This window comes from Euwallacea fornicatus, chromosome 4 (assembly GCF_040115645.1).
Source record: "Euwallacea fornicatus isolate EFF26 chromosome 4, ASM4011564v1, whole genome shotgun sequence".
In the NCBI taxonomy this organism is placed as follows: Eukaryota; Metazoa; Arthropoda; class Insecta; order Coleoptera; family Curculionidae; genus Euwallacea; species Euwallacea fornicatus.
Genome location: NC_089544.1, coordinates 6,318,046 through 6,335,058, shown reverse-complemented (window position 1 = coordinate 6,335,058; position 17,013 = coordinate 6,318,046). Strand labels below are relative to the sequence as shown.

General features: G+C 32.3%; 1 protein-coding gene across 2 annotated transcripts in view; it reads right to left on the bottom strand.

Annotated features, from left to right (window-relative positions):
• LOC136338835 (calpain-9-like) overlaps positions 1 to 13,074 on the bottom strand; it is a 106,563-nt gene extending 93,489 nt beyond the window's left edge. The window contains exon 1 of one of the 2 annotated variants that reach the window (XM_066281579.1): positions 13,057 to 13,074. The gene's annotated coding sequence lies outside the window, so the exon portion shown is untranslated. Of the gene's footprint in view, positions 1 to 5,082; positions 5,322 to 13,056 lie in introns of those variants that run through there. The other variant, XM_066281578.1, reaches the window with a different exon arrangement.
• Positions 13,075 to 17,013: the final 3,939 nt, after the last annotated feature.

Genomic DNA, 17,013 nt, shown 5'->3' with positions numbered 1-17,013 from the left:
TTCAAAATTGCCCATGGCATATACCGTGCGACTCTAAATTCTTCTCTCTTCTTATTAACTTTTTAACAAATTATAATTTTTTTTAAATTCAAAAGAAGCATTAAATAGGACAAAAAATACTATTTTTTGACGTTTTTTTTTATATTTTAAATGTTGCATACGGCACTGCTAGCACAAAATGACCGATTTTTAAAAATTGAAACATTGTCAATTGTCACTTCACATTAAAGGCGTTTCAAAACTACATTTAATGGTGTATTACAATCTAAAATCCATCATTTATTTTTTGAGAAAAATAGGTATAAATTTGTTAAAAAAATTAATACAAATTCAGTTAAGTAGTACGTAAGCAATGAAAAAATTTGTTCATCGAATAGAAAATTGGTTTGTTTTCAATTTGGTGCTCACGAATTGTCTTTGGTAACAAAAGAGATTAAAAAGATAAATAAAAATAGCCTAAAGCTCAAAAAAAGAAGTAAAAAATTTAGAACTGCCCAGTATATGAAACTAAGGCATTAAACCAAACTACTCATTTTATTAAAGGAAGGAAATACAAAAAGAATACTTAAAAACGCCGAAATAAATTAAAGTGTATAAAATACATTGCAAAACTTTTTTTTCCCTATGAACCACATTAAATTTTCCCATCTTCCCACCATTTTTTAGTTAGTTTTAAATGTTTAGCAATGAGGTTTCTGGTTTTAACCATTGTTAATTCTGTTTGTTCAATAGACGTTTCTTGGAAGTTTGTGGCGAAGTGGTCTAAAATCAAAAACCTTAAAAACGATGTATGGACCGCTATAGAGCGAAGAGCTCTATAGTGATAAAAAAGTGCCGTCATTCTCCACTGAGAATGCAATGTTAATACTTTTTTCCCAATACTAGAAATGAATTAATTTTTTTCGTAACTCAATGCTTAAAACAACCACCTGTAAAACCAAACTGAATTGATTCTTACAAATCGACTAATCAAGCGTTAAACAGATTCATTTGTTCTACACATTGGAAATTTATCGAAAACAACTTGCTTCTTTGCTTATTCTGAAGAACCACTGGTACCATATAGCGACGATAATTATTGCTGTAGAAAGTGACAAAAACGGCATTTATCCCAATCAAGCAGGCGAATAATGGCACATTAAAGGGGCAATTACTGGAAATTGACGTCTAGTGCTTTCTCTGGTACTAACTACCTCCTGATACAGTTTAATGTGATTACTGTGTTAATTTCGTCCAGTGTCGAAGGAATTAGGTCAATAACCATAGGTACGACCTGGTAAAACAAATTACCTAGATATTCAGTGGTTCTAAGGTTAAAATGAAGTTTTTGTTTTAATCAGCATGAACATCACTCTATTTACAACCTAAAAAATGAAAAACGCTGCCTGATAGCGCTTAACTCTTTTAGATACAGCGTATTCCAAATCGGCTCTACATGTACGAAGACCATAAGAGATACAGAGTCGATTAAATGGAGGAAGTTTTAGAAAATTTTGTGAGTGACTCACTATCGGGTTTGAAAATTTGATTGGAATACGCATTAGGATATTACGAAATGGTATCAACTCATAGTACCACAGCTCAATAGCATTTAATCAAGCATACTGCATATATTTCAATTCCGTCGAACAGAGCTTATGATTTTGCTCTATAAAATTATATTTTGTATTTTAACGTGTCTTAAGCTGTTCAGATATTACTGTCGAATAATCACTATTTAAATTGAACCTAAAGATTACAGGATCATTCGTTGCTTTTCTTATAATACACACCACGGACCTGTAATATAGTAATCCAATAAACAGGTTGCTGTTTTACCGTTTTTATTCAAATGTAAAAAAAATCAAAAACAGCATGGCTAAGTTGGTTTTGTAGTTTTTACATCAAGCCGAAAATAATTTTTAGTATAATGCTATATCAGGACCTTTTTTAAGTTTTTACGTAAAATGTGATGTAGTATCGAATATAATTCTATTTCCATACGTTTTCGAGTTCATTGTGATGACTTTTAAATTCATAAGATTTCGATACATATAGAACTAATGTGAGACACACCGTATAATACGAGGCAAACATGAAAAAGTGCTTAATCTTAATCGCGCACTGTATGCAGCGTATCTGAAAATATATTTGAAATACTTTAGCAGAGATAATTCTAGAGATTAAAATAATAATAAAATTTCTTAGAAACATACTTAAAAAATTACTTTTTAAAGGGGCTAGTACCTCCTTTGAAGATACTTTTTGGTAATATTTTCGAAATAGTGGACGATATAATTACGAAATTCTGTATATGTAATAAGCAGGAATGTGACTTTTTGTATTAGTAATTGCAGATTTTAGTCAGGGCCGTCACATACAGGAGGTCTCAAAGGCAAATATTGCTCTACTTTTTAAATCAAATTATTAAATAGAAAATATTTTTAATTAAAAAAAGTTCTCTTAATTCATCTCGTTAGAATAGACCGTATCCCAGAAAAATAAGTTTTTATGATCTGATGCATTATTAAATGAACATCGAAATGCTCCTTAATAAAATATAGTAAGCATCTTTGTAATAAAAATATTTTTTTAGTCAACAATAGCAAGGTTAATATTATAAAGTATTTATCACTTATTTACAACAAATTTTAAAAACGCCCTCCCTCCATCTCAAAGGATCTTCTAGGTCGTTTATTCACAGATTTCGATGTCCATGTGATCGTGAATTCGTTTACAAAGACTCATTTTTCTGGAAAACAGTCTATCTTAAGGAGATGAAACCAGAGAAACTTTTTAATGAAAAATATTTTCTTATATACAGCGTGTTTCCTAACTACGTGTAAAAAATTTAAAAGCGTAATCCTCGACTGATTTTGAGTCAAAAATGTCTAATAAACATATGTCCGCAAATGCCTTGTTTCCAAGATACAGGGTGTTGAAATGTGACAAGAAAAAGAGATTTTATTTCCAAAATGACTCAATTTGGGTGTTTGAATTTTAGAAAAGACAATTTTTTGGGGGAATGCTTTAATGATTAATTATAAGAATTGCTGAAAATGACCACCATTACTCATAAGAGATCCTGTATCACAAAGACGTTAAAAGAGGTTTTTAAAGGTTTGGTGGTTGGCAGCTTGGTGGTTTGGAAACCTTTCCATGTAAATGCGCCTCGCTGCCAAACACTTACCATCAGCAAGGCCGTAAACAAAAACCATATTGGTCATTTCTTGATTAGTGTAATTAGGCATTTGAAAAATTTTCAAAACTGAGGTATAATCTGATTTTTAGGACACAGAACTAAATTCTTTCACTTTAGAGAGTAAAACACCAAAATAACACTGACTATCTTGTTTATAGTAGTGGAAGTAGCAAAAAAAACTAACAATAAACAAGTTAGTAAATACCACCAAACCTTTAAAAACCTTTAAAACCTTTTTTAATGTCTTTCAGTCAACACCCTGTATCTTGGAAACAAGGCATTTGCGGACATATGTTTATTAGACATTTTTGACTCAAAATCAGTCGCGGATTACGCCTTTAAATTTTTTACACGTAGTTAGGAAGCACCCTGTATATGAAAAAAAAATCCTTGTATGTGGCACTCTTAACTAAAATCGGCCATTATTGACACAGAAAGGTTTTTCCATTCCAACTTTACAACAAACCGAACTTCGCTATTTTAGTGCAAAGCTTTTCGAAAATATTGAGGAAAAATATCTTCAGAGTTCTCTTTTTAAACAGAAATTTTTTGAGTACGTTCATATGAACTTTTTTTCTTTATTTTCGTCTCTAGAATCAGCTCACAACACATTTCCGGACATCCTGTAGTTTTAATCGTTTCAGAATCCCACTGGTGACATAAAGCTAGACTTCTCGTCATTGATTTTTTTTTCTTATCTGGTTTGAGAATAACGGTTTACATACAAATAGCGTGGGAAGGACGTCCTATTCTCAATTAAAACTAACTGAGGATAATATTTGCCCTTCACTAAGAATTCGGACGAAAATCTTCTTAAAGCCCTCGTTTAACCCCTCAATAAAGGCGGAATGTCACTTCTATTTAGCCTTATCAGAGAATATAACTGAGGATAGTGTGCAATTCATACTTGTGTGGGAAGTGTTTATTCCCAAAGGAAATATAAGGAAAAATCAACAATCCTCATATTTATTTCCTAACTGGTTACATAAATAGCTATTGTTCCATATTTTCGCCGGGCATTGCATCTCTTTTTATAATGATTAATTACGCCCGTAATAGCATATACTACGTACATATACGTAATATATGCCTATGACCCAAGAATACAAAGGCAATCATTGAGCCGCACTCTATGTATCAAATGTTCACAATGAAGGAATCCCAACAATGAGGAGCAAACAACTGATAACATCTCGATGCGGAACATAATAGAAAAACATGCCGTGTAATAAGAAGATATTCAAACGTCTCCTAGGGTTAATAATCGAAATATAAAGCTGATGATGAGTAGGAAAGATCTCTGAATTTTTTTGCATGTCTATATTAAGTATAGAAATTAAACATTTAATTATTGGGAGTGTAATTATAAAGTATCAAAGGCATACTAAGATGAAGAGCAATTGGTAATCCTGAACAGAATATTATGCAATTTGTCCCTGGAACTAATTTGCTTAAACGGAATTCACCTTGAAAAACAAAATAAAAACACTTACTGCATACTGTGTTACAAAAATTATTTCTCTAACAAGTGCGAAAAACGGCACTTTCCCGCATGAGGCTGCCGTTGCCTCGAATAACGCAGTCGCAGCAAAATTTTTGGAGGGAAACTCAAATGAAACGCGTGCTTTAACCAGTAAAGTATAAATTTCAGCAGGTTCATAGCAGGATTCACCCATATTTATGCTGTAGAGCAATTCGTATGGATAATGCTACTTGTCAATTACTACACAATCAAACTGCAAATAGATTTTTTTTTAATTTATTTTATATTTGCTATTATGTTAATTAATATCGACATAATCAACATTAATACTAATTAACAATAGTATTAATATTTACTTTAATATTATATTAAGAAGTGAAAAAAAAAAAAATTTTAAAGTTGAGCCTAAAAAACTCACCGATTAAACCGCAAAAAAATCCCAAAAAAAAAACAAACAAAACACTATCAAAATTGTTATTCAACTGTTTGTCAACAATGGCGCCACGGAGTAAAAAGTCCGAATTTTTTTTATCGCGACGGCGGCGTTTCCCAGCTGATCGCGCGATTCGTAAACAGCTGAAAGCCGACGATGTCTTGACCGTGGAGGATACGATGGGGAAATGTAGAAGTAGAATGTGTGTGCGACCGAAACGAAACGTCTCGGTTGGCCTAGGATAGAATAGGAGTGCGGTGTTGTTAGATGGGTAGGAAATTCTTCTAGTTGGGACCGAAAGATGGGAAAAATGATGGGGGAGGGAGCAAAAAGACCTAACCGCCCCTTGAACGAAGAAGACTCAGTACTTTGCTGTCACGTTGGTGCTGATCTTCATTTGTTTATGTCCAACTTATAAAACATTCGGACGATGCCAGGGAAATCAATTGTTTCGCCTCTTTATAAATAATAGATGATGACAATGGCTGAATTTGACATATGAATGAGGTTGAAAATATAACAAATATCAAATTGTAGCAAAGATATGCTAAATTTTTCGGTCAATGTTTGACACGTGAGCATTTAAAAGACATTCCAAGGTCAATTTTGCTTGTTTAAGTGGGACAACCCTTCAAATATTTTTTTTCGATAAATTTGCAGAAAGCTTAAAAAATTAAATAACTTTTTGCGGGAATTTTTTTTTTCCGGAACTTCTCGTTTTCCAGATATCAATCAAAATTAAAGTTGATTATTTAAAATAACTCGATACCCAACCTACAAAAAAACTTTATTAATAAAAAATAAAAATTCACAGATTCTAAAACTGAACCTATTTATAAATAATGAATGGCGACCATATTGATAAGGTTAGAAATATAACAAATGTGAAATTGTCGCAAAGGTGTGCTAAATTTTTTTGTCAATGTTTGACAGTGTGAGATTAGAAATCGAGCACATGCCTACTAAAATTTGACATTTGTTAAATTTCGCACCTTACTCATCTGCCAAATTCGTCCAATATTTTTATCCAATATTTATACAGGGGCGGAACGATTAAGTTCCATAACGCCGTTCGATTTTTAATAAGTCGGAACGACATATGTCTACTTAGTTACTCAGAACCAACCGTAGACCGCAATCTTACCCAGCGCTTCTTAACTTGACCACATTGTAAATTCAGTTCTTCATTATTGTCGTCACCTAATGTCATAAGATTTTGTAATAAAATAAATTAGGAAATATTTTTTCCAAATTATATTTTTTGCGCCATATGCCTTAGTTCTCTTATGGAAAACCATAGCCTTCCTCTTAATCCATATTGTAAGGAGGGGATCCTTTATAAGGATGTTAAGCCCCTCTCTTGAAGTATTCTGAAGACCACTTACTCGTTTTAAATCGCCCTACTTTAGGTGCTACGGGGATAGTTCCACGAGTTCCTGATCTAACACTTAAAGAAACAAAAAAGAAATTTGGAAAATATTTCATTATTTCTCAACATAGTTTCCTTTTAGATTGACACATTTTTCTGAGCGATGTTCTGTACTCTATTTATAGTAGGAAGGTTCAAATATTTCAAAATAGACATCAACCTCGGACTCCTGCTCTTTACAATTGACAAATCTCTTTCCACTGAGTCATTTTTTTAAGTTTAGGAAATAGAAAATAATCCGAGGGAACTAAATTTGGCAAATAAGGTAGATGAGGGTAAAATTCGAAACAAAGTTGAGTGGTATTGGCCATCACGATGACAGAAGTGTGAATTGATGCGTTCCCTTGATGAACCAAGACTTTCTTCTTAACCAAATGCAGTCGCTTCTTCTAAATTCGTCGCTAAAACACTACAATAAATTTGTATAATATTCTCCATTTATTGTTTTCCTTTTAGTTTAGTTATTGTTTCCACGTTTTATGAAGATGAAATGGTTTTCACCTTGCTTGAAGCCAATTCTCCTCTTTAACTCCATTATTTTGACTGCTCTTTCGGTTGAGGTATGAGACAACGGACTCATGTTTCATTCATTGTTACGAATCGATGCGTAAACTCAACTTTATTGCTGCGAAACTTTGCCAAGTATCACCTTCAAACCTTCTCACGGCGCTGTTTTTGTTAAATTTTGAGTAATCACGGCACCCATCTTGCGTTTATCTTTCCCATATCCAATTGTTCCTTCGAAATGCGATGTCCAGTACTTTTTGAAATGCTTATCATGTTTGCTAACTTGCGTAATTTTCGCCGATAGTACAGTTTTGTGGATTTTCAGTAAAATATTTGAAGTGGTCAGATCTGAAGTGTTGTCGGGTCGACCATTGCGAAGTTCATCTTAACAGGTTGTATGACCGCATTTAAACTTTGCCACCCAATATTTTACAGTTGTTAGGACCAAATTCCCTCAAAGTAGAATCTAACTCCACAATGATGTTGGATCGATTAACACCTTTCAAACAAAAGTATTGAATCGCGCACCGATGACCGATTATTTCCATGTTCATAAAATCTCTAAAAGCGTTCGTTAAAAGTGACTCCAAACAATCAGAAATTAATGCTTTTGAAGGTTAGCTCTTTGTAATATGGGCTAATTTTTAATTTTAAAATCCCCATCAATATGTATGACAGGTCGGGTACTTCTGGAACTATCCTCATATGAAGTAAATAAATTTACTCAATTTTGTAAAAAAATTCAAAAGTTGAATTATCTTAAATTTCTCGCAGCGATTTCACATTAAAAAAATCTATTTTTCCCTCAAATTTGCCTGATCTAGTCTAAATTCAATAAAAGAGAATTAGGTAATGATAAAGCGCTTGAAATATCTTCCCGCACCTGGCAACGCAGCCATATTAGAGATGGTCCGGTTGGCTCTTCAATCTTCAGACACCTGCTGTATCACCTGTGCGAAAGAAGACTTCGCCTAATTGCGGCAAAATCACCGCTCCTTATCGGAAGTCCGTTATGAGAAGAGGCATATTCTGATTAAAATATGCGATTTTTTCCAATTTATAGCGTTATTCATAGGATACTGGTGTTTCTTAATGGCAATTGATTGATTGCGGATAAGCCATCCGTTATTATTGTCGGGATGAGCAGTTACGTTTTTACACCATCGCATAAGGAAGAAGTGATATTTTCATGTATAAAGACGTCAAAAATTCCTTAACTCTATTATTCGTCAGACCGCGGCAGAAGCGTAATAATGCAGCAACTGAAACAGCTCAAGTTCATCGAAGTGTACTGCTAGTAATTACATAAACACCTTTCCTATGAATATCTAATGGATAATCATAACTGTTCCGGTTAGTTCAGAGTACTGTTCTTGGAGGAAACTAACTGAAATATCGATGAAAAAAATTGCACATAATGAACTTGACGAAGATTAATTAATTTTATGGACCGGCCTGGGGTGCAATATTCAGAGCGTCACATCTCACATTCCAGTTAAAGAAAAACGGAAAAAGTAAATGTAGAATTAAATTACGATCTAGTTATGGCAAATTCGAAAAATTTCAGTGCTATTGTTAGAGAGAACTGGATAGTATTAAATGCACGGCATCTACATCATGTAGGTGTTCGTGGTTTCAGGAGAGACTATATCTTCGGTAAAAGAAAAAACGAAAAAACACAGAAGTTGGAGTCACGCCGTCGTCATCTTCGTCCCATCTTCAAGTTGCAAATAACAAACAGGACAGACAATGGTTGTCACACTCCAACGCTCCGCATGTGAAATCAACCGACTCAAAATACACATACTGTCGAAGTCTTTGATTTACGTTTTCGGTGTTCATTTATTACATCTTCCTGATATTATATTTCAGGCCTAAGAAATGAGTGTAAAGAAATACAAATAATCCAACCGGGAAATAACCACATTCAAATTAGCAGCGATGGAGGGATAAAAATACCTATGAGTATCAAAGTGCTTGTTTAAAATACAAAGAACCGTCCGGTACGGGATGATCCTAATTCGAGACGTATCATTGGGATCTCGGAAACTATAGGAGATTGGTGATGTCTTAAATTGATACAAAGTTGCACACTTTAGTACTCAAGAAAATATCTTTTCGAACCCGGAAAAATTCCGAATATTTCCGGAGATAACCAGAAAACATCAAAATATTGCTACATCGTTTTTATATTTTCCCGACTTTATTTGAATAAATATTTCAAAATAAATGTTGTTTCGTTATTACCACTTTTTCCTCCCTATAAAATGGCGATATGAAATTAGAAATCTGAAGTCTTGACTTTGAGCCACCATCATCAACTTTTTTTTAATATAAACCTGAATTTTACAACCTTTTACTCTTTTAAGAACAATGACATATAATAACCAACAAAAAGTGGTAGATATGATAAATATATATACCTTCTGAAGAACTGCATATTCGGGGTGTTTTGTAAACATATCGACAAAATTTCAGGGGCTACAGCGCTCATAAAATGAAATATCTGGATCGAATAAAGTTAGTTATGAAATCGCTTCATTTTCCAAAATACAAAGTCTTTAATTTCTTTTCTTTTATATATTTTTTTAATATTTCAAAAATGGTTTGAGATATGGACATAAAATTAAGTACACGCTATAGCAAAATAAATGTGCATACTCTAGTGTAGGCAGAATATTTCGACCTACACCAATGGTGGATTTAAGATAAACTTTATAACTTTTGTATTTAAAGTTTTTCTTTTTTCTATATAATAAAAGTAGTGTGCGCTGTCTATATACAGGGTGTTTCATTTAAAGTGACACAAGCGATTATTCCTGAAATCAAATTTAAAATAAAACAAAGTTACAAACAAACATTGCTTGTTATGAAAGAGAGCGTCCAACACACATAATTGAATTTTTACTCAAGAGCACTTAAAAAATATTTTAAAGCCAATTTTGTTTTTTTTTTTAAGGGAACATCCCCTATTTTTTGGGTAAATTTGCAAAAAGTTTAAAAAATTAAATAATTTTTTATGAGAAGTTTTCTTTCTAAAACTTCTCGTTTTCCAGATATTAACCAAAATTAAAGTGACTTATTTAAAATAACACATTACTTAATCAACAAAAAATTTTGTTAACAGAAAATAAAAATTCATATATTCTAAAAATGAACCCAACATCATAGTAAACATTCTTTTTAAACATTTATCAGTCGAAAAAATGCTCAAAATGTTGACCTGCCGCATCGAGACATTTTCCAGTTCCCATTATACACGATCTCGAAACAGTTCCAATCATTTATTCAGTGATGACGGTTTTCCATATAATCCGAAGTTGTTGGAACTTGAAAATACACTTTTTCTTTAAGACAACCTCAAAGAAAAAAACCTAATGGGGTTGTGTCAAGTGATATGGGCGGCCAGTTCACTGAACCATTACGCCCTATCTATTTTTAGGCAAATTTCATAGTTTGTAAAAATGGATTCGTTGGAAGAAAAGCGCATTAAGGAAAAAATTTCATTCAAATCTAATTTTTTCTTTAGCCTAGTACAAAATTGCACCCGCTTTTAATACCATTGTTATGAAATTCTTGGTTGACGAACACCTGATACAGATGCAACTTATTCAATTTTAAAATGCGCTCCACACTGACCAACGAAATGCCTGTGAAATTAATCTCTTGACAACTGACGGCAAAGTTAGATTGGGATCAACAGCTACAGCGATTAAAATAGCTATTTGGTGGTTTTCGTTAGTGGCAGTTTTTGCGATGTGTTTTTAGTTGTTTCCACGTTACCACTTTCAAGAAATTTCTAGATTATTCGATAAAAAGATTGACGACTTGATACTCTTCTTTCAGGAAATATTTGCACATAAATTCGATAAGTTTCAACACCATTTTGACCACTTTCTCCATAAGCTAACACTATTTGAATTTTGGTTTCTTTAAAAAGAGTTTTCCAATTCTCACTTTTAAATTAACAACTTTAGTTGAAATACAATTAATTAGCTTCATCATAAAGACTTTTTTGAAACTGGTACATAAATTCGATATAAAACAAATTAGTGTATTCTAGTGAAAACATAACTTTTTTGTTCGACTTATAAATGTTAAAAAATAAATTTTTACTATGATTTTAGGTTAATTTTTTGAATCTGTGAATTTTTATTTGTCATTAATAAAGTTACTTTTGTAGGTTAAGTGAAGTGTTATTTTAAATGAGCCACTTTAATTTTTATTGATATCTGGGAAATAAGAAATTCTAGAAAAAAATGCATATGTATATATACGTAATATATGTACATATGTTACCATACTTTTTCAGTAATAATTACTTAATTTTTTAAGTTTTTTGGAAAATTTACAAAAAAATGGGTGCTCTATTAAAACAAACATTGACCATGAAATGTCCCTTAAATGACCTTAAATGAAAATTTTCTTTCAAAACAAGCAATGTTTGAATTATTTTTAAAATTTTGTATTTGTTTTTGAAGATAACCGTTTATGTCGCTTTAAATAGAACATCCTGCATACCAACTCTATATATCAAATATCTATAATAATTTCTTTTTCTCAGACCTATCTAGAACTGAATCCTCGCATCTGGAACTTTATGCAGATAACACGGGAATACTGGCAAAGTCTTGCAATGGCAAAATGCTCTAGTTAGGTACCTCCAGAAATAAATTACAATGCTGGCTTTCCGAGTGGAAGATCAACCCCAAAGTAAGAGAGACCCAGGTAACCGTCTTCAGAAGGAGGAGGCAAATGAGGATCGAGAACTAAATGGAAATCAAAGATTAGCAGGTGCGATGAAGCAACACTGTAACCTACCTAGGAATAGAGATGAACGAGAAACAAAAATGGCAGGAGCATATAGAAAAGACCCGGCTAAAAGCAACGGCAATGAGGACAAAGCCTTTCCTCACGATAGGGAGGAACTCCAGACTAACCAGGAGAAGCACGATCATGTTCATCGAAACTTATGCAAAAACCTTCATAACATACAATTGTTGTTGCTAGTTAATGACATTTAAATTTTTCCCCTTCCATAACATTAATCTTCAGAAGTAAACATTGACGATATAAAATTAGAAAAAACTCGATCTAATCTCTCTTATCCATTTCATGTTCATAATGGCAATGACAATCGTCGATTTAGTTCTATAACCCGATAAAAATCATTATTCTAACCGATTTTTTCAATTTAGAGAATGGGAAAAAATTGAAAAAATCACTTCGAAATGCATAAACTGTAAAAACAATTTAACAAATTTAGTCTTCGCAAAATTAGTGGCCTACGGGATTATTTTGTAATTAAAAAAATGAGTGGAAATTAAGTGCTTCGGTTTCAGCGAGATTGGTTCCACGGTAGCTATACGGTGCAGCTTTGATATCGCGGTCAAAACTTAAATCGGATGTCGATTTTTTGGTTAAAAAATTTTCATTATATGTATATGGTCATAGTACGTTTTGACCCAAAAAATAAAAGTTGTTCGATATAAATTTTGATCGCAGCATATAAAAGCTGCATCATAGAGCTACTATGGAACTTTACCTCGTTAAAATTCTAGCAATCCATTTCCATTTAATTTTTTAGGGCAAAATTATCAACTACGTCACTCATTTTGGAAGATCAAATTTTCATACAAATATTGAAAATTTTAATTAGAACGCTCTTTCGTTTTCTACGACATCTACCTGTTTTCTTTGCCATAAGTTGAGATAAAAAAAGTTTATTAAAATTTATCCTAAGACTCATTTAGTTTTGATAATATCCAGTTTTATTGATATGGATTAGAGAAGATACTTTATTCAAACAAATAATAAAACAAAAACACTTTTATAAAGATACCATTATTGGATGTATTAAATAACTCTGAACTACGCCTTTTCGCTTTGTTTTGACTAAGGTTAAAATTGACACATTCGTATATCGCTCATTATTTACCTAACGAGTTAACATGCGTTATATTGCATTTCTGGTTACATTTATTTTTAATATGGGTAACTTTATTTAACTGTGTCAAATCTACCTGTGAAAAAAATATCCAATTTTGTTTGCTATTCCTGAATAATTTTCAAAGAAACGCTCAATAGATTTTAAAAAAGCGCATCGGTATTCTGTGGATTGTCACGCCAGCCTCTTTTTTCACTAATTTCGCCATTTATACACCACGCACAACACTAACTACTAAATGAAAACAGATTTTTTCTGTTGAATAATACTTAGTTTGACTACTTACCTCTAGATGGCGTTACTAGAATAAAATTACATCAATCTCTTCACACAAAATACTTGCCTGCCTTAGTGATGTATAAATAGGACCAAGACAATTACAGATATCATTTTGAGGAAGAGGTTCACCTGGCTTAATGGCGGTTAGATGCCGCTACATCAAAACATGTTTAAATGAAATTGTAAAAACGCATTACGCGCATCAATGTTTTTTCCCAAAAAAGAAATAATCGACGTTTCTTATCCCAATACCATTCGGTAGTAAAAAAATAAATATCTCTTCTAAATATTTTTCTACAGGCAAAGTAAATGGTTCTGACTATTCCTTAAATGTGGTGACAATCTTTAGTTTACTTCTTTAACCCGAAAAAACATATTGTAATTGCTTTTCTTAATTTGCGGTAAGTAAAAGTTAAAAAAAATGACTTTGAAATACAAAAATGTAAATACTTCTTAACAAATTTGATCTTTGGAAAATCACTGGCGTCCATGACCATTTTGCGCCTAAAAAATGAGAGAAAATAGAGTATTTTGATTTACACTAGATTTAGTTCCTTAGTAGCAGCACGATACAACTTTGACACGCTACTGTCAAAAATCGGATCGGACAACTTAGATTTTTTAGCCCAAAAATATTCATATTTTATTAATCTAAATGTCCAAATTGTCCAATGTGAGTTTTAACCGTCGCATATCAACACTATATTTTACGCATAGTGCGCAACCAAATCTTGTTGAAATTGGAGTACTCAATTTTCATTTAATTTTTTAAAGGAAAATTATCATCTACGCCATTGGTTCTTGGCCAGTCAAATTTTCGTACAAAACTTCATGTGGAAGATTTTTAGTTTTCTATAACTTCTATCTGTTCTTTCAAAATATAAAAAAATATATGCTGTAACTCGAAATTTTACGGATATTCATTTATTAACGAAACTAGAATAATTTTTCGATAATCAAGATTAGCGGGAATCATTTCATTTTGATATCACAATATACAAACTTCCAGTACACTCTAGAATAATGCAGGGTGTTTCTTAATGGATAGTAAAAAATGATATAGGTGAATCATGAGTTTATTTTAAGTAAAAAACTTAATTTAAAAGCATGTCCCAAATTGTATTCATTTTGATTTACAAGGTGTTGAAATAAAAAAAATTTTTATGTTCATTAATTTTTTACCATTCATTAAGAAAAACCCTATATATACAATGACTCATAAGTAAAATCTTTATTATAGTATTTGTATAATATTTCATGTCTACATTGTGGTAGATAACAAATATAAACAAAATATGTCAAAAAAAGTGACGTTTAAAAATTTGATAAGAAAGTGGTGTATAAAAATTGGTACAAATATGCAAAATCAATATTATATATACTCTATACATAAATATATATGTCGGCGCCACCATAAATTTAGCGAATACCCCTAAGTAGACAGACTCTATGTATTGGTATGACCCTATGTAATCGATCGGGGTTCTGGTTTTTCTCGTTATTCTGTCGAAACTAAAGCATTCATTTTCTTTATGATATGACTTCCAGGAACCCCAGGAATAAGGGACACACTTGTTTTTAACACGCAAGGGGGGCAAAACGGGGCCAGGGGACGAAATGAATATTGGGTGAGGTAGGGCAGTAATTATCGAGAGTTGGGTTGGAGAGGTCTGGTCCCGGATTGTCATGTCTCTCATCCTTCGATTCGATTATTATACGGTTTACCTTTTGTGAAAGAGATTATTGCCATAAGCCGTTGGTTTGCCGATAGTTATTCGTTTACATATAAATTAGTGTAATCTCAGTGACATTTGTTATTAATAAAAAGGCGGTATTGAGTGACTATTCCTAGTGTTTAACTTGAGACTCATGGCTTCTGGAAGCAATTCTGTTTCTCCTATTTCTGACATATATATATATATATATATATATATATATATATATATATATATATATATATACAGTATTGGCCAAAATACTTGGAACTTCAAAAGTTTCTCTATTACTAAAATAGCTCTGTTCTAATGTAAACAAATTCAACATGGCTAATATGCCTTAATACCGTTCAACAACAAAATTATAGTAAACATTTGTAGCTTGCATTCTTTTATAGAAAAAAAAATCGTATCATGTTGGACAAAATAGTTGAAACTTTTTTCTTATCGGATTTAAAGGGCATATTTTGTATATTTAATTTATTTTCTTGGTCAGTTCGGTTTGATATCTGAATCAATTATAATGGCAAAAGGCAAAGCCTATTCGGTTGATCTCAGAAAAAGAATTATTAATTTTTATAAACAAGGTATTAAACAAAAAGATATTTCCACGAGATTAAACCTCCGGAAAAATACTGTCTCCCGAATAATCAAACAATTTCAAGTAAATGGTTATATCATCCCGGGAAAAAGTTCAGGCAAACCTAAAAACACAACTGCAAGACTGGATAAAAATATTATCAACCTTGCGAATAGTGATCCGTTTAAGTCATCTTTAAAAATCTTGCAAAAAATTATGGTCGATGAAGATCCTGTAATATCATCGAGAACTATTAGAAGAAGGTTAGTACAAAATGACCTAAAATCCTATCGTCCAATTGAGAAACCATTGTTACGGACGAAGAATATCAAAGCACAGTTACAATTTGCACTCGAGCATATTCACTGGGCAGTACAAGATTGCAAAAGTTCTTTTCAGTGATGAATCGAAATACAACCTGATTTCCAGTGATAGTATAGTCCATGTAAGACGTCCAAAGGGCCAGAGACTCAATAAAAAATATATTAAGCCTACTGTCAAGCATGGTGGCGGTAATGTGCTAGTTTGGGGATGTTTTTCTTGGCATGACATGGGCCCCATTCATCGCATTTGTGGCAAAATGGATAGATTTATGTATCGTGATATATTACGTGATATAATGGAACCCTATGCATTTGAAGCAATACCAGTTATTTTCATTTTTCAACAGGACAACGATCCTAAGCATTATGCCAAACTTGTAAAAGAGTGGTTGGAGCGGGAAAAAGTTACTACCATGAAGTGGCCAGCCCAAAGTCCGGATTTAAATCCGAGAGAAAATTTATGGGACCTCGTAGATCGTAGGTTCAGAACAGGAGAAGCCATTAGAAATGGAAACAAACTTTTTGAAAGGCTCTTACAAGTTTGGCATAATGTGGATCGTCGATTAATAGAAGAACTAATCGAATCAATGCCTAGGAGAATGGCAGAAGTAGTAAGAGCAAAAGGACATCACACAAAATACTAAAATTACAAATACTTCAAATTTGACACAGGTTTCCTAGCGGATGTTTTAAGTTCCTACCATTTTGTCCAGGCATTTTCGAATTTTTTACAATATTATTGAAATTTTTTTTAAAGAGTTTTTATTTTTGTTACAAAAGAAATATACAGTAGTGGCCAAAAGTAGATGAACACGTATTATTCACTGCATTTTTAATAATTCATACCACAAGTCTCTATAAATTTTAATATAATTTTTCCACCAAATAACTAATAGAGTGCCTTTCCTAAAGAAATAAATAAATGATGGATTTTTTATCATTTATTGTTAATATACATAGAAATGCAAAAATAGCTCTGGTCAAAAGTAGATGAACAAAAACTTTTAAATATTTTTGATATTTATCGATTCGGTTTTGAACGTTAGTATCTTGGTGGACGATAGTACTAAGCCATTAGAATAATTCATTAAAATGCCACGAGGTGTTTATGTGTCTGAAGACTTAAAAATAAGAGT